Below are 21,845 nucleotides of genomic sequence, written 5' to 3'. Positions count from 1 at the left end.
GCTCAACAGCCTACACAAATGTCATTTGCGCTGCCATTTTGGGAGATTGACACAACGGAAGAAGTCTAGTCTGAGTACCTAGTCCAGTTGAAGGCTCATTTTGCAGTGCATCAGGTGAAAGGTACGATTAAACATTCTCATTTTTTGGCCACAGAAGGGATATCCATCTATCCCCTCTGCTGTAAACTCTTTCTTGCTTCTGGCCCTGAAAGTGTAGGCTATGAGGAATTAGTGAAGACCCTCAACAAACATTTTCATGAACATGTTCATATTGTGGCCATCCCCTGTAAATTTTTCTGATTGTGGAAACAGTCAGTGACAGACTTGCAAGGATTGAAGAGACAGTGAAAATTTACATGTGATTGTGGACATTTTTACAGCAAGACAGTGGTATGTGATGCTAACATGCAAAATGTTGCCAATTCTAGCATTCACAAGCGGGTTCTTAAATACCATAACCCTTCTTTGCAGCAAGTTTTGTAGATTATAGACTATCAGGACCCTTGAGATAGTCCAGCAGACAGTTTTTAAGTACTGGTAATGCCTATTTGTGGTGTAGCACAGCAGGATACTAATGCCTCACTCTAGGCCCACTCGCTGTGGCCCTCTCTGGCCCAGCACAAACAACAGCATAAAAGGTGAGGCAGCAGGCTCATGGCATACAGTCTTGCCCTCAACCATTATTGAGCATGTAAATGTCAATCTTTTCTCTCACAGGATGTGACTTGTTTTTTCTGTGGCATGTGTGGGCATGTTCAGTTGGTATGCTTGCAAAAACATAAAGCACATTTTTTTCAGTTGCTTGCTCATGAGATCCTCAGTCTCATTTGGTGAATAATAATAATAATAATATAGATTTTATTGTCTTTAGTCCATTACAGCAATTGACAATGTCAAATGAAGATACAATTTACAATACAGTGTGATAAAGTGTTGACTACTGAAATATTTTAGCTTATATTAAATAAATGTACAGTGGGTCATCTATTAGATTAATGCATTTTACAGTTGAAGAATTCATTGATGTCATAGAACAGGTGGGCAATTAACCATTCATGCAGTCTTTCTTTGAATGTATGTTCAGGAAGACCCTGTATAGCATGTGGCACCTTACTAAATAGTTTGTGCCCTGTGACTTCATAGCTATTTATTGATTTTGATAATCTGTGGTAAGGCATGTATATGTGTTGCTTCTTCTATTGTAACAGTGTACATTTTCTCTGCATTTCATATCTTGTAGGTTCTTCTTCATATAGATTAAGACATTGTATATATAAAGGTTTATTACTGTCATAATTTTTTGTTCAACAAATAAGGGTTTGCAGTGAGCCTTGTGTGAAGAATTTGTAATTATCCTAATGGCTTTCTTCTGCAATAATAGGATGTCATGTATATGACAACAATTACCCCACAAGATAATGCCACAACAATTACCCCACAAGATAATGCCATAGGATATTATACTTTGGAAAAATGCAAAATAAGATGATTTGACGTACGTTTCAGGTACACAATTTCTGAGTTGTCTTAACAAATAAATTACTCTAGATAGCTTTCTACTAATATAGTTTACATGGTGGCCCAAGGATAACTTTTCATCTAAATAAACTCCCAGGAATTTAACAGAACTAGGGTCATCAGATTGTGGCTTGTCTCCTAGATTGAAGATTATCCGCTGAGTTTTATTTTCATTTAGCAAGAAACCATTTGCTCTGAACCAATATGCTGTGTGAGTGAGTGTATTTTCAGCACAGGTTTTAAGATCTTTAAGATTTTACTGCTATGTAGAAAAGTCGTATCGTCTGCATACAGTAGAAGGTCACTGATCATTATCAGACATAGGAAGGAGCCCAGTACAGATCCCTGAGGCACACCTACTTTAACATTTTCTATGTTTGACATTTCCTTACCAACACAAACTACCTGTTTATGGTTATTAAGATAAGCTTTTAATGGTCTGAGACTGTTTCCTTTGATGCCATAGAATTCCAGTTTCTCTAGTAGCGGTGTGTGCTCACCACAGTCGAAGGCCTTGCTTAGGTCACAAAATGAGACCTGAGCAAAGCCTTTGTCCTCAAAAACTTTGAGGATGTAACTAACTACTGTGGGGATTGCATCAATGGTCGACAGATTCTTCTTCCTAAACCCATATTGTGTAACATTAATTATTCCCAGGTTCTCAAAGCGAGATGATAATTGTTGGTACATGATGCATTCTATTACCTTGGAGAATGCGGGTACTATTGAAATAGGCCTATAACTAGATGGAGTCTTTATCTCCCTTTTTGTATACTGGGACGATCCTAGACAGTTTTAATTCATCAGCAAAATATCCCTCAAGTAAGCACTTGTTTATGCATTGGGTTAAAGGGTACAGAATTCAATCATACACTTTTTTTAGCAGGTTGTGTGATATGTCATATATATCTAAGCTATCAGTTGTTTTATGACCCCTTGTACAAATCTAGGTGATACTTTGGAGAAGGTTAGCATGCTTGTATTTAGTGACTGTCTACCCCAATTTTGAGAGAGTAACTCTGATGGACTAATGTCTCCTATTTCTTTCTCTGAATTAATAAAAAACTCATTGAGTGTTTGAGGTGGGATATTAATTTTGTCTTTTTTAGTATCTATGGGGCACAGTCAGACTTCATACTATTGAATATGTTGTACAATAACAAAACTTGTTTTTTTAGATCTATCAGCTGTTTAGTGTACCACATATTTTGACTGTTTTGAGATCTGGATTTGTGGCTGTTGTCCATTATTTTGATTTTCTTTATGGGAATACTATGGTTAAATAGGGTCAAGAATGTGTTTAAAAAATCTATCAAATATTATTTTGTCTGGCAGATCATTACTTGATGTGTACTGTCCATCGACACTACAATAGCCAAACCAGTCTCTGTGCGCAAGGGAATTACAAAATGTGTTAATTTTATCCTCAGTTATGGGTCTGGTAATCACAACTGTTGGGACAGATCTGTTTGTATTGTTCCTATTGAGGGGAATTTTACCTGCATAATTTGGAGATAGAGTCATGGTCTGAGAATGGGAACACTACAACTTCACATGTGTTTTCAGTGGTCTTGAAGTTTACAAAGATGTTATCTAAACATGCTTCGTTTCTTGTGGGCCTGTTATTGACATGATGCAAACTGTATTGTCTTAGTAAGTTATCCAGTTCTGCAACGCTACCCGTACATTTAGTAACATCAAAATCAGCATTAAAATCACCTCCTACTGCAATATCAACCTGTAGCCATTTAATATTACGTAAATCACCCAGTAGCATGTCCATTTTTTCTAAAAATATGTTAATACTTCCCTTTGGTGATCTGTACATAAATACTACAATTAGCTTATGACTATTAATGATTATACCCATAACTTCAAAGTGCTGTTCATCACAAAGGGAATTCAGGTCAAGTTTGGTTATTGTGCAACTGAGTGACTGGTTGGTATAAACTGCCATGCCACCTCTAATGTGCGCTTTGCTACAGTAGCAATTTACTATACTAAAGTTGTCAAATTTGGTAACTGCAAGTTCATTCTCATTAGCCCAGTATTCACTCAGACAAAAAATATCAAACAGGTTATCAAGATGAAACTCATTCATGATAAGTTTTTTATCTTTCAGTCCTTGACCATTAGGGTAACATATTTCAAGATCTACATGTTGTGTTTGCTCCATTAACTAATGTTGCTAGTGCAGAACAGCATGATATTGGCCCTAATGTGAAGAAGTCACAACCCTTTTCTTCAGCACAATGTCAGGTCAACAAACTTTTTGGCACAGTTGTCATTGCTGGATAGATTGTTTGCTTCCTACTGCACACAACAGGTGCCTCCATTACTAGTATCCATGTACAGATCACCAAAGGGAAGCATTAACATATTTTTAGAAAAAATGGACATGCTATTGAGTGAATTAAGTAATATTAAATGGCTACATTATGATATTGCAATAGGAGGTGATTTGAATGCTGATTTTGATGTTACTAAATGTAAGGGTAGTGTTGCAAATCTGGAAAACTTACTAAGACAATACAATTTACATCATGTTAATAACAGGTCCACAAGAAACAAAGCATGTTTAGATAACATCTTTGTAAACTTCAAGACCACTGAAAACTCATGCGAAGTTGTAGTGTTCCCATTCTCTGACCATGACTCCGTATCTCTAAATTATGCAAGTAAAATTCCCCTCAATAGGAGCAATGCAAACAGACCTGTCCCAACAGTTGTGATTACCAGACCCGTAACTGAGGATAAAATTAACACATTTCGTAATTCCCTTGCTGACAGAGACTGGTTTGGCCACTGTAGTGTCGATGGACATTACACATCAAGTAATGACCTGCCAGCCAAAATAATATTTGATAGATTTTTTAAACACATTCTTAACCCTATTTAACCATAGTATTTCCATAAAGAAAATCAAAATAATGGACAGCAGCCACAAATCCAGATCTCAAAACAGACAAAATATATGGTACACTAAACAGCTGACAGATCTAAAGAAACAAGTTTTGTTACTGTGCAACATATACAATAGTATGAAGTCTGACTGTGCCAAATCAGCCTATGTGGAATGCAGGAATGAATACAAAAAAGCCATCCTGCAAGCCAAAAAAACCTACAATGCCAACAGCATACATAATTCCACCAATAAATGCAAAACCGCATGGAAAGTAATTAACAGTGCTGCCAGAGATACTAAAAAAGACAAAATTAATATCCCACCACAAACACTCAATGAGTTTTTTATTAATTCAGTGAAAGAAATAGGAGACGCAATTATCAAACCAGACATTAGTCCATCAGAGTTACTCTCCCAAAATTGGGGTAGACAGTCACTAAATATAAGCATGGTAACCTTCTCCGAAGTATCGCCTAGATATGTACAAGGGGTCATAAAACAACTGAAATCATCTGATAGCTTAGATATATATGCTATATCATGCAACCTGCTAAAAAAAGTGTGTGACTGCATTCTCTATCCCTTAACCCATTGCATAAACAAGTGCTTACTTGAGGGATATTTTCCTGATGAGTTAAAACTGTCTAGGATCGTCCCAGTACACAAAAAGGGAGATAAAGACTCTCCATCTAGCTACAGGCCTATTTCAATAGTACCCACATTCTCCAAGGTAATAGAATGCATCATGTACCAACAATTATCATCTCACTTTGAGAATCTAGGAATAATTAATGCTACACAATACGGGTTTAGGAAGAATCTGTCGACCATTGATGCAACCGACAGGGTAGTCAGTTACATCCTCAAAGTTTTTGAGAACAAAGGCTTTGCTCAGGTCTCATTCTGTGACCTAAGCAAGGCCTTCGACTGTGTTGAGCACATGCCACTACTAGAGAAATTAGAATTCTACGGCATCAAAGAAACAGTCTCAGACTATTAAAAGCTTATCTCAACAACCGTAAACAGGTAGTTTGTGTTGGTAAGGAAATGTCAAACATAGAAAATGTTAAAGTAGGTGTGCCTCAGGGATCTGTACTGGGCCCCTTCCTGTTTCTGATAATGATCAATGACCTCCCCTCGTTTATTAGATCCACCACTGTATTGTATGCAGATGATACAACTTTTCTCCATAGCAGTAACAATCTTAATGATCTTAAAACCTGTGCTGAAAATACACTCACTCATGCAGCATATTGGTTCAGAGCAAATGGTTTCCTGCTAAATGAAAATAAAACTCAGCGGATAATCTTCACTCTAAGAGACAAGCCACTATCTGATGACCCTAGTTCTGTTAAATTCCTGGGGGTTTATTTAGATGAAAAGTTATCCTGGGGCCAACATGTAAACTATATTAGTAGTAAACTATCTAGAGTAATTTATTTATTAAGACAACTCAGAAATTGTGTACCTGAAACATACATCAGATCATCTTATTTTGCATTTTTCCAGAGTATAATATCCTATGGCATTATCTTGTGGGGTAACTGTTCAAATGGCTCTGAGCACTATGCGACTTAACTGCTGAGGTCATCAGTCGGGGTAACTGTAGTCATATATATGACATCCTATTATTGCAGAAGAAAGCCATTAGGATAATTACAAATTCTTCACATAAGGCTCACTGCAAACCCTTACTCTATATATACAATGTCTTAATCTTTACGAAGAAGAACCTACAAGATGTGAAAGGTAGAGAAAATGTACATTGTTACAACACAAGAAGCATCAAACACATATACACGCCTTACCACAGACTATCAAAATCAATAAATAGCTATGAAGTCACAGGGCACAAGCTATTTAATAAGCTGCCACATGCCATACAGGATCTTCCTGAACATACATTCAAAGAAAGACTGCATGAATGGTTTATTGCCCACCCGTTCTATGTTATCAATGCATTCTTCAACTGTAAAATGCAGTAATCCAACAGATGACCCACTGTACATTTATTGTAATATAAGCTAAAATATTTCAGTAGTCAATACCTTATCACACTGTATTGTAAATTGTAACTTCATTTGACATTGTCAATTGCTGTAATGGCCTAAAGACAATAAAATCTTTATTATTATTATTATTATTACTTGACCATTGTACTTATGAACTGCTGAGCCAGCCCCAGCTGTGCAAATTGCACACTATGCTTACTGCACATACTGGAAGCCTTCCAGCCTCTTTTCACAATCTAACAAAAACAATGACATTTACACGGTCCAGTGAAAATACTTTTGGACTGGACTGATTTGATTTGTTCATTATGAATCCAGGACAATGTACTTTCCGTTGCTTCTATTGAACCTCAGGGCAGTGTTGCGAAATTGTGTGAATTATTTCACGATTTGCTTGTGAAAGGTCTGGGCAAAGCTAATGGTTCTACTGCTCGTGTCATGATGAAGGACAATGTGCAGCCATGTTTTTGTAAAGCTTATCCCATTCCACATGCTATTCATGACCAAGTGTCTCAGGAACTTTCTGCATAGCAAGACAATGGTGCTACAACACATGTTGTGGCTAGTCAGTGGAAGTACCCATCCGTAATTCTGAAGAAGCCTTCTGGCAAACTTAGGTTGTGTGCCAATTTCAAAGTTACAGTGAACCCTCAGACTATCATTGATTCATATCAATTGCTGTGCCCGGAAGATCTGATGGACCGATTGGGTGCAGGTCATTACTTTTTAAAAATTGATTTGCATGAAACTTACTTGCAAATGCCACTGGACACACTGTTGCAGCAGGTATTTGTCATCAATACCCACTTGGGGTTGTTCAGGTTTCTGAGTTTGCCTATTGGCAGTGCTTCTACACAGCCATATTTCAGCGCTACTAGGAGCAATTGCCTGCAGCTGTGCCTTTTTGTTCTGAGTACTTGGACAATTTCATGGTGTTGGGTTGCACCCCTGAAGAACATACTGGCAATCTTCATGCACTGTTTCATGTGTTATCAGCAGCAGACCTCAAGTGCAACAGAGACAAATGTGTTTTTTAAATGAAAATAGAGTACTTGGGACATGTGATAAATAGCCAGAATGTCCATCCATTTCTTCCACATTTGCTTGCTATCCATGACCTTTCACCTCTTCACATTGTTTGTGAATTACAATCTATGATGGGAAAGCTCACTTACTACATCCAGTTTATTCCTAATGCCGTCCAAACAGCTGCTCCCTTGCATTGTTATTGCCACTATAACTTCCCTTTTCTTTGCTCTAAGGAGTGTCAAGTGGCCTTCCAGAAGCTCAGTGATGCTTTACTCAGTGATTGTCACCTTTTAAATTTTGATCTTGCCAAGTTCGTGATTTTGGCCATGGATGCATCCTACAGACTTGGCACAGTTTTGTAGCTCAGGATTGGTTCAGCATACAAGCCAATTGCATATTCTTTGAAGTTGCTGCACAAGGCTGAAAATAAAGCTCTCACAATTATCTATGGGGTGACCAAGTTTTGACAGTATCTTTTTGACAGGAAGCCCCTTCAGTTCCTGTTTAGCCTGTTTAAACTGATTCCCCCCTCATACAGCTCAAATGCTGCAATGATGGGCCCTTTTCTTTTTTGCTAAACTACCAGTATAAGATTGTATATTGGGCCGCTTCTAAACATTCAAATGCTGACACTCTCTTGCATCTCCCTGTTGGACCATATTTGGCTTTTGACACATCGGAAGCTTCTTGTTGTTACGTTGAGCTCAGGCCACAGGTGTCTTGCAGGGCTTCCTGCTCAGCCACTGCAAGATTGCCCAGGCCATGGCAGTGGATCCAGACTTACAAGTTCTATTGCACTGCATCCATACCAGATGGCCACCCTGGGCCATGCAGATCCGTAGCCAGGTGATTCGCTGATACTTTGCCCATTGCAGTCCAACAGGGAGTGATTTTACTGCAGACTGAGAATGACCAGTTGTGAGTGGTGATTCCCAAGGCCCTTCAACAACATGTGCTTTGCTTGCTCCACCAAGGCCATTGGAGTATCACATTTGAACCAAGCATTTGACAGGACAACATTGTATGAGGCAGGGGATGGACGGATTCACACTTTGAACAGATGATGTCGCAGCGTCTCACCTGTGTGTGCACCAAGGCAAGAGTGTAATTTCTATGAACAGTCTCACAGATAAGCTAACCCAAATTAAATAGTGACTGCTGAAGAGACAGCATATACTGTCCTGCTTGCCAATGCTAAATCTGTAGTTTAGTAGAATCAAAGAGAATAATTTCTAGAAATGTGTAAGAATTCAGCAATGACTTGAAAGTCTGTATATGCCTCCTCCAGTCTGCCCTTCCCCCCTTGTGGACACCTATGGTAGTACACTACGTACTGTACTAAACATGTGAAGCACGTGGCCCCCAGCAGGCATGTAGTATCAGGCATGGAGCTCTTCTGTGTCTGCTGGTGACCTCGTGGCAGTCGAAGTGTTAATATTAGGACAGACTGAGTTATCCGATATCTCAATACTTTCATAACTTTGATGGACAACAGATTACTTTAAACAGTGTGTGTGACCATTAACTGATTCAGATCAAAATGTGATAGTTGTAAAGGGTATAATGAAATTTAAAAACATAACAAGATACACATCACAGAAAAATGTGACATCATTAGATGCAAAGAGTACTAGTGAATTTGGAATTATGAAAGGCTGTAAGCTTTTTATTGTTTAAGATGAATCAGAGACAGGAGAAATCTAATACAAGAAAGGAAAGCAGTACCAACAGGGCAGGGCTGTGTTTACATGGAATGCACTGGGTCCTCTGGTCCAAGTGAACTAATCATTGACTGGAAATGGTTATGTTCGACTACTTGGAGATCATTTGCAGCCAAAATCACCCAAAACGAATCCCATCAAACATTTATGGGACATAATTAAAAGGTCATGCAACACTTTTGCAATTAATGGTGACTATAGAGACAGAATGGCTCAATATTTCTTCAGGGAACTTCCAACGAGTTGTTGAGTCCATGCCACATCTAGTTGCTGCACTACACCAGGCAAAAGGAGGTCAGACATCATATTAGGAGATATGCCATGACTTTCATCATTTCACTGTGTATAGATCCTGTACCAAATAAGAAGGAATCACCAGAAGTTTTAATTTTTTTATTTATTCTTTGGTAGACAGTAAATGTTGTATGGATGTTATCCAAATATAAATGTAAATTTTATATGAAATTGTTGTTAGCAAATAGAACATACAAATATATACATAAAATAGTACAAACAGAATAATATAGTTTTTCATACTTTTATGGCCCACAGCCAGCAAACCCTTTTATATACAACAATGAGTCAGCAAAAGTTTCACATCATACAAGTGCTGCCCATTAGATGTGTAAATATAATGAAAATATTTGGGGTAAAAGATAGTATTTTTTGTTTTAGTTCAATATAAACATTACCAGAAAAACATTGTTGATGAACATAGTCATGTCACTTGCTGAGTAAAAGCATTGTTTCAGTAGAAATTTTTAAAATTCTGCTTTAAATTTATTTTTGCCTTGCAGCTTTTTAATGAAGACTGGCAGCACATTGTAAAATCAACAGTGATATGACTCACATGCCTTTCTTTGTGTGTTAGCTGTGTATGTAGTGCTGTGCTGTTTTGAGTATTGTAAATATGCAAGTAAGCATTTGTCTAAAACACTTCAAGGTGGGTCTTGATATATAAAAAATATTTGTATATGCATGTAGTGAAAATATTGTTAGAATTTTAAGCTTTCTGAATACAAGTGTTTAGCATCTCTGTGGGGGACTGTAATCTTCAAATGGGTTGTCCATGATAAGGTTAAACGTTCCATACACAACAAAATAATTAGAAATGGAGCACAAGCTTGGATATGATCAGAATTAGGAACATAATTGGAGTGATTCTTTTAAGAAGCACCTTCTTGGCATTTGCCTCAATCATTTTTTATAATCATAAACTACTACAGTGAAAAATGTCAATCTCTTAGAATGTACATGACAAATACAGTTCAAACAGTAATCAACAATTGAAGTACAAATGCAGTATAAGTTAACCTTCACTGTTCACATGTTCCAGCTGATCACCTGTCTGACCACTTAAAAAACAGAATACTATGTGGCTGCAAGAAAAATAATCTTTCTCTTGTGCATCCACATTTCAGTGTGCAAGCTAATGTATGGTCCATGGAGGATGGTGCTCCAAACTAATAATATCCATTTTCTGTCTTGTTCAATTTGCATATGGAGTGAAGGCAAATATGATTGCCTGTGTGCCTGTTCAATTTGCATATGGAGTGAAGGCAAATATGATTGCCTGTGTGCCTCTGTACATGCCCAGATTTTTCTTATCTTTTTCTTTTGGCTCCTATGAGAGATGTATGATGAAGGCAGCAGAATTGTTAGTCTTTCTTGAATGTTAGATCTCTAAATTTATCCAACACAAAAATGGTTCAAATGGCTCTGAGCACTATGGGACTCAACTGCTGAGGTCATTAGTCCCCTAGAACTTAGAACTAGTTAAACCTAACTAACCGAAGGACATCACAAACATCCATGCCCGAGGCAGGATTCGAACTTGCAACCGTAGCGGTCTTGCGGTTCCAGACTGCAGGGCCTTTAACCGCACGGCCACTTCGGCCGGCTATCTAACACAGTTTCATAGGAATGCCATTAGAATTCTTCTGCAGATTTGTATTTACATTTTATTAAGGATCTCTGTTACACTTTCATATAGACTGTACCAACCCGTTGCAATCCTAGCACTTTGTTTCAGAATTCCTTTGATGTTTGCTGTCATGTCTACATGATAGGACCTCCAACTGATGGAGCTGTATTCAGGATAGGTTAACTTGTCTTTGTGCAATTGCCTTTACAAATTCACTGTGCTTTCTCAGAAATTTCCCAACTAAACTAATATTGAGTTCCCATTTGCTCCAGTCCATGTCACTTTGTAGGATTACCCTTGCAAGTGTAAACAATTTAACTTGCTCCGTAAGTTTATCACTAATCTTGTAATCAGATGCTATTTTATTTCTTTACTAAACCATTTCGAAAGTGTTGGGCACCGAAATTAAAAATAAAAATATTGGCAAATATGTGTTTATATTGTTTAAGGCAGCATTGCCAGTCATAATTGGTAGATGTTTTCTTCTATTTAACTTCCAGTTCAAAGACAAACATGAAATATGTGTGCTGTTTGTAGACAATCAACCAAACCCAACACTATGGAACCATCAATTTCAGAATAGCAGTGATTATTCCATCTTTGAATGACACTTACACAAAATGTTCCACACAATTATATGTTGTAACCAATACTCACAAACTTTGCAAGCTGAGCATTCATACAGTACCAGCCCTAATTACCTTGACATTGACAAAAAGTTAAATGCCACTCCTCCTCGATACAGAAGATTCTAGACAGCTGTGGGTAACATGTGCTATGTGAAATCAATGTTCTTATGACCACGACAATCAGACTAGGTACCCCTATTTCTCCACAAAATGTTCCTCATAATTCTGAGGGTCAAAAACAATGAACAATTTGCTCATTCAGAAATATTCATTCTAGTGCCTAATATTGCCTTCATTCCAGTGCCTAATATTGCCTTTAACATGTTATCAGTGTAGAGATATGTATAACTTACCAACATTCATATTTCTGTATTTTTAACAGTTACCCAAATGACATAATCCATGACAGGAAATGAAAAACTGAAACAAGTACCCATATAAAATTAATTTACGATAAAATTTGTAAACATTTTATGGCATGCAGATGCTGTTATAATAATCCAAGAAACTGAAGATAGACTGAAGTGTTCTGTACAGAACATGAGTCAGCTCTGTGAAATGTATTCCTTAAAAATCTCCACTTGGAAAACAAATGTAATGGCATAGTGCAGTAATGAGCTGATATGAGTAAAAGTATTTTTCCAGCAGAAAAAATATAGAAAATCTCCACTTTGAATTATCTAGGATCCAACATAAGCAATAACAGAGATAGAGATACCCAGAAAGTAACTTTTCAAGTTGCAATCAATATATGGAACTAAATATAACATTTTAAAGGATAAAACAAGAATTAGATTTTACAATACTGTGCCTGTTCCTTCATTTCTGTATGGATGTGTGAGCTGGATATGAAGACAGAAAACAATGACTAGGGTGCAAAACTATAACATGAGATACCTAAGGACAACTAAGGGACATACTAGGGAACACATGGTTAGGAATTAAAATATAGGACAGGAGTTAAAAGTAGAAGCAGTCAAAACCAGAATGTAGATGCAACATGTCATGTGACTGGACATTACCAGTTCCCAAAAGGTACCTTTGTGCTATGCATCGAGAGTAAAAATAGATATGAGAAGAACAAGGAGATAGAACGTAGTGCTGTTAAGATGGAACAGGCAGTAGCCTAACCCTTGAAGTGGAGGATGAGGAAGAGATTTCTGAATTTCAATATGTAGCTATTAAAATTTTCAGATTTAAAAGAGATACCAGGAATGTTGTGATTAAAGTAGTTATAACAGAAATTGTATAACATATAAACAATGGCTGTTACATTGTTGCATTCGATTCTCCTAAAACTAGAAAAAAATTATTTCTTTCAATTCTTTCCAGATAAACACTGGTGCTGACAGTTCTAAAATACTCATATCAAAAATCAATATAGGTGATAGTATCAAGGTATTAGTGATAAACCATAGATACATTCATAAAAATGTTAGAGCTTGAAACAATGTTGGATAGGTGTCAGGCCCACATAACATTTGGAACAGGGAGGAGGCTAAAACTGACCATCTTGAGGGTCTTGCAAAGTTGTAATTCCCTCAGTCAACTGTAGGGTGAATAAAACCCCTCCAACTACAATGCCTGACAAAAAAAGGTGAAGCACCCAGAAAATATGGTAAGACATGAATGAAACTTTATACAAATACACACCATCAGTGTAAAGTTGCAATTCTCTGTGATAGGTAGAATGGCTGCCAGTATTGTTCATGTTTAGTGTTGTTATTAGGCCTGGTAGGGTACATGAGGGGCATGAACAATGTCAGATGTTGAGTGATCACTGTGAAGTATATGTAGATTTAATGATTAATTGAGGTTCAGCAGTACCCTGGATGGCTATCGTTGGCGAGTATGGCAGTGAGCTGGGCAGAGGCACAGCAGGACTTGTGGCGTCATGGAGAGGGGAGCCATTGTTTATGACTTTGGGTCATGGCTGATAGTGATTGAGGTAACAGTACATCACAGACATTCTGTGTGCTCATGTGTTACCTGTCACATTACATGAATGTAGTGCCATTTTTCAACAGGACAATGCTAGTCCACACATGGCATATGTGTCTATGACCTGTCTGCATGATGGCGAGGTACTCCCATGACCAGGAGGATCCCCATATCTGTCCCCAATAGAACACGTGTGGGACCAGCTCGGATTTCAACTCTATCCCAGTGCCAATATCCAGGATACCAAGGATTAGTTATAACAGTTGCAGACTACCTAGCCTCAGGAGAGTATACAACAACCTTCTAACACCCTTCCCATATGAATCTTTTACTAGGGAATAGGGATTCTCTCTGATGATGTTAGTTGCTTCTGCAAAATTAATGTAGTAGCCATTAGATGATCCAGCTACAACTTTTATTCCAGTTATGATTTTTATTCATACACAAATAATCTCACATAATTTCTACTGCAGTTGATTTAAGATTATTGTCTGTTGCTACAAACATATGAATCTGTACATCTAGAACCAGGGGCTCAAGGATGCAACAGCTTTGTCTATATAAGTAATGAATCTGGTAGGAAGGCTTCAGTCTTCATTCAGCCGCACGAGCAACAGCATTGGACCGCTCACACAGAAGATGCCACAATATTATAGGAGAAGAACGCATAGCCACCCTACAGTGTATAAGGCAATAGACAATATTGCTATTAATACCTCTAACTACATAGGTGCTCAAGTCGTCCTGCGTGGTCCATCAGTGTTCTGTGGTGGAGTTCTTAACTTTACTATTACCAATAATGATACCCTGCAGCACGGTAACGGATGGGTAACTGTTGCCCTCGTCCGTGGACCAAAAGTCGACAAAGTTGCAGGGATAGAAAGTTTTAACTGTCGTGAAGTCATCACAGTCCAGACATTTCACGTCGCAGAGGTCTACAATAGAGACATGGGTAAATCGTATTACTTGCCGTCAGTGCCTTTCGTTCTCAGGACCAGGATCATCATAAAATAAATGAATCTGAATCTGTGTCAGTGTGGGTTAAAATACAGATTCATATGTTTGTAGCAACAGGCAATAATCTTAAATCAACTGCAGTAGAAATTATGTGAAATTATTTGTGTATGAATAAAAGTCACAACTGGAATAAAAGTTGTAGCTGGATCATCTATTGGCTACTACATTAATTTTGCAGAAGCAACTAACATCATCAGAGAGAATCCCCATTCCCTAGTAAAAGATTCATATGGGAAGGGTGTTAGAAGGTTGTTGTATACTCTCCTAAGGCTAGGTAGTCTGCAACTGTTACAATTAATCCTTGGTATCCTGGATATTGGCAATGAGGTAGAGTTGAAATCCAAGCTGGTCCCACACATGTTCTATTGGGGACAGATATGGGGATCTTCCTGGTCATGGGAGTACCTCACCATCATGCAGACAGTTCATAGACACATATGCCATGTGTGGACTAGCATTGTCCTGTTGAAAAATGGCACTACATTACTGTAACGTGACAGGTAACACATGAGCACACAGAATGTCTGTGATGTACTGTTACCTCAATCACTATCAGCCATGACCCAAAGTCATAAACAATGGCTCCCCTCTCCATGACGCCACGAGTCCTGCTGTGCCTCTGCCCAGCTCACTGCCATACTCGCCAACGATAGCCATCCAGGGTACTGCTGAACCATAATTCATCATTAAATCTGCATATACTTCACAGTGATCACTCAACACCTGACACTGTTCATGCCCCTCATGTACCCTACCAGGCCTAATAACAACACTAAACATGAACAATACTGGCAGCCATTCTACCTATCACAGAGAATTGCAACTTTACACTGGTGGTGTGTATTTGTATGAAGTTTCATTGATGTCTTACCATATTTTCTGGATGCTTCACTTTTTTTTTGTCAGGCATTGTAGTTGGAGGAATTTTATATACCCTATAGTTGACTGAGGGAATTACAACTTTGCAAGTGACAGAGGAAAGAAAAATTTCCGCAAAAAAGTTACAAAAGCTTTCTTTGAAAATTACCTAGAACAGATGGTTTGGCATCCACGTATGTGGAAAATATACTAAACATGTTGGCAACAAATGAATGACCAACCTCAATGACGACATAGATTTTTGGACAACTTGGTTGTGGAGAGAAGCAGCGATTAGTATGATTAATCAATAAGTCAAGAACAGTCTTAATCGCATTTATTATTGTTATAATACTGCCAACCGATTTCAACCCGATGTAGGGCTCATCTTCTGGGCGTTTACACCATTGGTCGACTGTGGTGGTGTCACTCCATCCGTTATGTAGACAGGAGTGACACCACCAGCAGTCGACCAGTGGTGTAAATGCCCAGAAGATGACCCCTACGTCGGGTTGAAACTGGTTGGCGGTATTATAACAATAATAAATGCGATTAAGACTGTTCTTGAATTATTCATTGAGGACTATTACATAGAGACTAGTATCAATGATCATGATGCAGTTGTAGCAACAAGGTGAAAAAAGCATATAGAAAGGTCAACATGTTCAGTAAAATGGATAAAGAAGAGGTTATGTTATTTCTTTAGCAAGAGGTGCAATCATATGACCCAACTAGTCACCATGTGGAGAAACTGTGGCTCAACTTCAAATGAATAGTCAACCAAGCTCTTAAAGAATTGGTACTTGTCAGAATAATTGAAGGTGGTACAAATTCCTTTTAGTGTTGTTTTTGTTTTGGTCTTCAGTCCAAAGTATGGATTAGCACTGTTCTCCATGGTAGTCTGTCCTGTATACACCTTTTCATCTCTGATTAGCTACTGCAATCTGCATCTATTTGAACCTGCTTACTGTAGTTAGGCCTTGGTCTCACTTTCCAATTTTACCCCCCAAACTTCCCTCCACCAGAAAACTGACAATTTGTTGATGCCTTTACACCATATCAACTACATTCTTTTAATCAAGTTGTGGCATAAATTTATTTTGTCCCAATTGAAATCAGTACCTCTTCATTAGTTGTCTTATATACCCATGCAATCTTCAGCATTCTTCTGTAGCACAATACTTCATAAGTTTGTATTCTCTTCTTGTCCAAAATGTTTTTCATCCACATTTCACTTCCATATAAGTCTACACCCTAGACAAAAACCTTTGAAAAAAGATTCCTTACACTTACATTTATATTCAGTATTAACAAATTCTGTTTTTCAGAAATGTGTTTCTTTCTATTGGCAGTATGCATTTTATACACTCTCTAGTTTGGCCATTGTCAGTTAACTTACTGCCTAAATAGCAAAACTCACCGACTACTTTTAGTGTCTCAGTCCCTTACCGAATATCCTCAAATCACTTGATTTCATTTACACATGATTTACTTTTGTTGATGCCCGTCTTATAACATCTTTTTAAGCTACTACAACCATCCATTCTGTTTACCTGATCTTCCACACCCTTTGTCTTCTCTGAAAGCATTAAAATATTATTGAAAAACCTTGAAGTTTTATTTCTTCTCCCTGAACATTAATTCCCTTTCCAAATTCCTTGTTAGTTTTCTTCACTGCTTGCTCTATATACAGTTTCAATAACAGTGGGGATAGGCTACTGATAGCATTACATCATCTGTACTCTCATTCCTTCCACCGTGATAACCTGGCTTGAAGTCATATTCTGTGTTCCTTTTCCCTCTTCTTTTCCAAGATACTGTCATGTCCTTAGCCAAAAGACAAGTCTTGTAAGCAATTCTGAAAGTTAAAGATAGAATTTTGGTGTGGCAGAAGCCACAAGTGTACAGCTGGGGCACAGCAGATGCAGTCATAAGGACCATACACCAGGACCAGAGGGAAACAAGGCAGCCCTGGGGGAACAAGTTATTTGACAAACTTTTTGATGCAAAGTCTTTAGACAGTAAAGAGATGAATAAGATGACAGAATTAATGAAGCAAGACCCTTATACAATAAGTGTGAGACAGAGAGCACAAGCTGTGAGAGAGAAAGAGAGGATTGTGGTAGGGACTGCACTATGTCATAAGAAGCCAATGAAAGGCTTAGGACACATCTGGCAGACATATAGGGAAATGCTTCCTGCTCCCCCCCCCCCTCCCCCCTCCCCATCCTCCACCACAACCCATACAGCCTCTAAAAGCTTTCTGAAGAATAATGAAACAAGTTACTCAATAGGGCGATGTGAAGTGTTTGATGCTACATAATGTCTAATGTCAGGGGCTGGTGAGGTCGAAGGGGAAAGCAAAACAAAACTCCAGTACAGAACATCCAGATAGAGAAAGGTATGGGATGTAGTCAGAATTATTACTGAGTAGACAGTACAGATTAGACGAAAGAAGTGGTCATGGATGAAGGCAGCCAAAGTGTTAGGCTGAAGTCACTGAGCAATAGTTAGATAGCTGCAAGGCTCTGTTGATCTTAAATTCATCTGAGGAATCCAGTTAGAGGGTGGAATAATGTAAACAGTCACTATCTCTATGTAAGGACTTGACTTTATTGTAGAGGCACCTCAGTTAGGAAAGTAAATCTGTAGCCTGAGATTCAGAATAAACTGAAAGGTTAATTGTACCTTTTGAGTGCTTACTCTCCTCATCATACTCCAGCTACTCACATCCACATAACAGGGAATTTATGCCAGTCAAGTCTTCCTTTCACTACAGTCAACTGCCTGAATTCCTTGTAGCAAGAACCCCAGTCATTCAGTCCCTGGCAAAACCCATGCTTGAGATGGACTGTAAGTAAATTTGATGTCAGATGAGAGGTAATGAAGTTGGTTGGTATCATGTATGTTGTGTGATTAGGAATTGATAAGTTTGCTACAGTGACTGTAAAACCTGTAGGAAGTTGTGGCTGCTTGCAACGTTCCAAGTTAATGGATGACAGGACAACAGAGACCAGTAACTTCAGCAGAAGTCAGTGTAGGTAGGCACCATTCCAAGGAGGCAATGAGATGTCTCCTGGCTGAGCAGAGTGGGGCGCTGACAGCAGTCAGCACTGTGAGCAACAGGCAGTGAGCATTGCTGCAGGCAGCTGGACTTCCCAGGCCTCAAGGCTGGGCCCTGAACTTCGCAGCGGTGGAAACAAGCAACTGAGTTGGCACAGTCCAAGAGGTACAGCAGAATACGCATCACAACCCAATGCAACAATTAGGTAAATTAAGAGTGTAACTTGTTAGAATAATTGTTTAGATTTACTTGTCTGGTTGAAATGTCTCTTAATACTGAAGCAAACTTGTTGGGAAGTGGTGGAATAAGTGCTAAAGAAGCTTTGTGTATTATAGGAAAATCCTTTGTTGATAACAGGAGGGAACTGAGATAATTTATTGAAAATGTTGGTTCTGCATTTAAATTAGTGAAGTCAGAAGAACACAAAATTTTGTTTAAATTTGTAAAAAAACGTTAGTGGAAATGTGGGATGAAGGTTACAATTACAGGAAAGGACAGGCACTTGAGAGGAAGTGAAACTGTTTGACAAAGAGAATTACTCTAGCATGAGGTCAGTTGACTATTATGCTTGTAAGATGTTTCAAACCAGGCAAGGGCAAGCGGAACCAATTGCAACATGGGGAAATAGTTTTGATGAAATGCAAAGATATTTTAGAGAAGCTGTCAGTAGGGTGGCTAGCATGGAAAATCAAAAGGAAGCAATTGAATTAGCTGACTACTAGATAGGGCATGTTTTACAAAAGAGCTCAGTAATGACAGAATATGGGCAGTTGTGCAAAGCCAAGGTGATAAAACTGGGCTGGAAGAGGCAGTAGTACTTGTTCTGCATCAAAAGAGCACATTATTTTCGGTGAGAGCCATGGGAATAGTCCCACGAACAGGACTTGGATGTGCAAATAAGGCAGTAAAACCATATAGGGGTGCAAAAGACGTAAAGTGTTCATATGTGAGATGCGACGACACTTTGCTAATAAGTGCAGAAGGAATAAGCCAGAGGGCAGAGACCAAGTAATGATCATCAAAGAGTTCACATATTTTTGTAGTGGGTGTGACAGGAAAGGCCATACAGATGTAGAATGCAGAGCACAATTACTGACAGTAACAGATTTAGATCCCAGCACATTTAAAGGGAAGTGTAGGGTGACCAGTGTGTTACAGGCATTATGTGACTGGAGATGCCCTCACTTTAATCAGCTGGGTAAATATGGACCATGGACAAAAGCAAATAATGTAACTTAGTTTAAATGTAAGTGAACAGTGCACTGTGCTTGGTGAGTGGTATGCACAGAAAATGTGCAGAATGCCAATCCCAAGTAAAGCCGGGAAAATTCAGGGAAACTAAACTGTCATCTTAAATAAACCCACAGTTTGAGTAATAAACTGTTCTACAGAGAATGATATGTTAGTTTTATACTGCATAGAATTAATAAAAAAATTGACATTATTGATAGATACAAGGACACAATGGCACATGCTAAAGAAAACGAGTATTCCTTTTAATTGTACTGCTAGAGTAAATGAAGCATAAAGGCTTTGGCTGAAAGGCGTCACTAGTGAAGTGCTAAATACAACAGTTGCAGTGGAAATATACTTAAGCGTGGAAGGCGCCAGAGAATGTGGGCAGTAGTTTCATGTGTATGGGTCACAGTTGGGTGAGATTTTCTAACACAGCATAAGGTTAAGGTAGATTATGTGGGAAAAATGTGAAGATTATAAGGGTGAGACATACCCTTAACAGTAGGAGAGGAACTGAAAGGTTATGTTGTGATTTCAAGGCAGGTCAGGAGTCTGATGGAGAAATAGGACCATGGAAGGAAAAGATAATGTTGTTAAAAGTAAATGGTAATGTACCACAAGACAGGGAAAGGGAAATTGCTATCCTGAAGCAAGAGAGAGTGAAACAGCATGTGCACAGTGAGTGCAATGAATTTGTCAGAGGACAAAGTTTAATTGAAGAACATCAGGTTAGTGATGGAAGAATCAGAATGACTAGTGAAATTATGTGAAGTAAAAGGCAGCAAGGAAGCCATATAGAGAAGACAGAAAGTGATGCTAGTGCTTTACAGGAACAACTGAGAAATCATCATCTAAAGAGAAAAGTGCTTTAGTGGTTATGTATTCCATCTCATCATCATCAGTTATCTGCTATATTAGCAGATCCTTTGCCTCTCCATTTTCTGCGATCCATTGCTTCCATCTACCAGAGGTCAAACTGTCATATACATCTGCAGTGAAGCATAGGGTACTGATAGCACCAGAACATACAGGTAAGGTGGTGAATGCTAGACATACTGGATTCCAGAAGTGCAAAAAGAGGTTTTACAAGAGCAAATGCTGGAAGTTAAGATAGTTATTGAATGAAAGAGTGCCTGGAATGCATCATCATTGTTGGTTCCAAAAAAGACAGGTGCTAGTGCCAACAGAAGTGGAGAGTGTTAGTGGACTACAGCTAAATGATATTACTGTCAGTGATGCATTTCCACTACTGAATATTTCTGATATTTTGGACTGACTAGGGCAGGCAAAGTACTTCTCAATGCTTGATCTTGCACATGGATACCATCAAATATTGGTGATCAAGGAGGACAGAAAAAAACCTTGTTCAGATCAGACTACCAGCATTATGAGTATAATGCGAATGACACTGGGGCCAAAGGGGTCTCAGCTTGTTTTCAGCAGCTGATGAACACAGTTTTGGCAGGTTTGCCTGGAGTAAAATGTTTTGTTTATCTAGACAATATAGTGTGCTATGGAAGAAACCTGCAGCAGCATAATGGGAATCTCTATGAAATCCAGCATTACTTAAAGCTGCAACTGGGTAAGTGTGAGTTCCTAAGGAAAGAAGTGATCTTTTTAGGCCATTGTATTATGTATAAGGGAATCTCACCAGATGTGGCACATGAGAAAAAGGCAAAGTTCTTCCCTCAGACATGAACAACAAAAGAACTAAAAGGATTTATAGGCTTGATCAGGTACTACTGACAATTTATTACAAAATTGAGCAAAATCATGAAGCCACTTCATCAACTGCTAAAGAAAGGAGTGGAATATAAATGAGGCCACAGACAAAACAATGCTTTTGATGAACTGAAGGTGAAATTGGTTAATTTACCACAACTTCAGTATCCAGCGTTTGAGAAGCCATTCGTAGCAATGACAGAAGTGAGCAATGTAGCACTGGGAGCAATTTTCTTGTGAGGCAAGAAACTTGGTGAAGATCTGCCCAT

Source organism: Schistocerca serialis, chromosome 3, assembly GCF_023864345.2.
Source record: "Schistocerca serialis cubense isolate TAMUIC-IGC-003099 chromosome 3, iqSchSeri2.2, whole genome shotgun sequence".
Classification (NCBI taxonomy): Eukaryota; Metazoa; Arthropoda; class Insecta; order Orthoptera; family Acrididae; genus Schistocerca; species Schistocerca serialis.
This window is presented reverse-complemented; position numbering follows the sequence as displayed.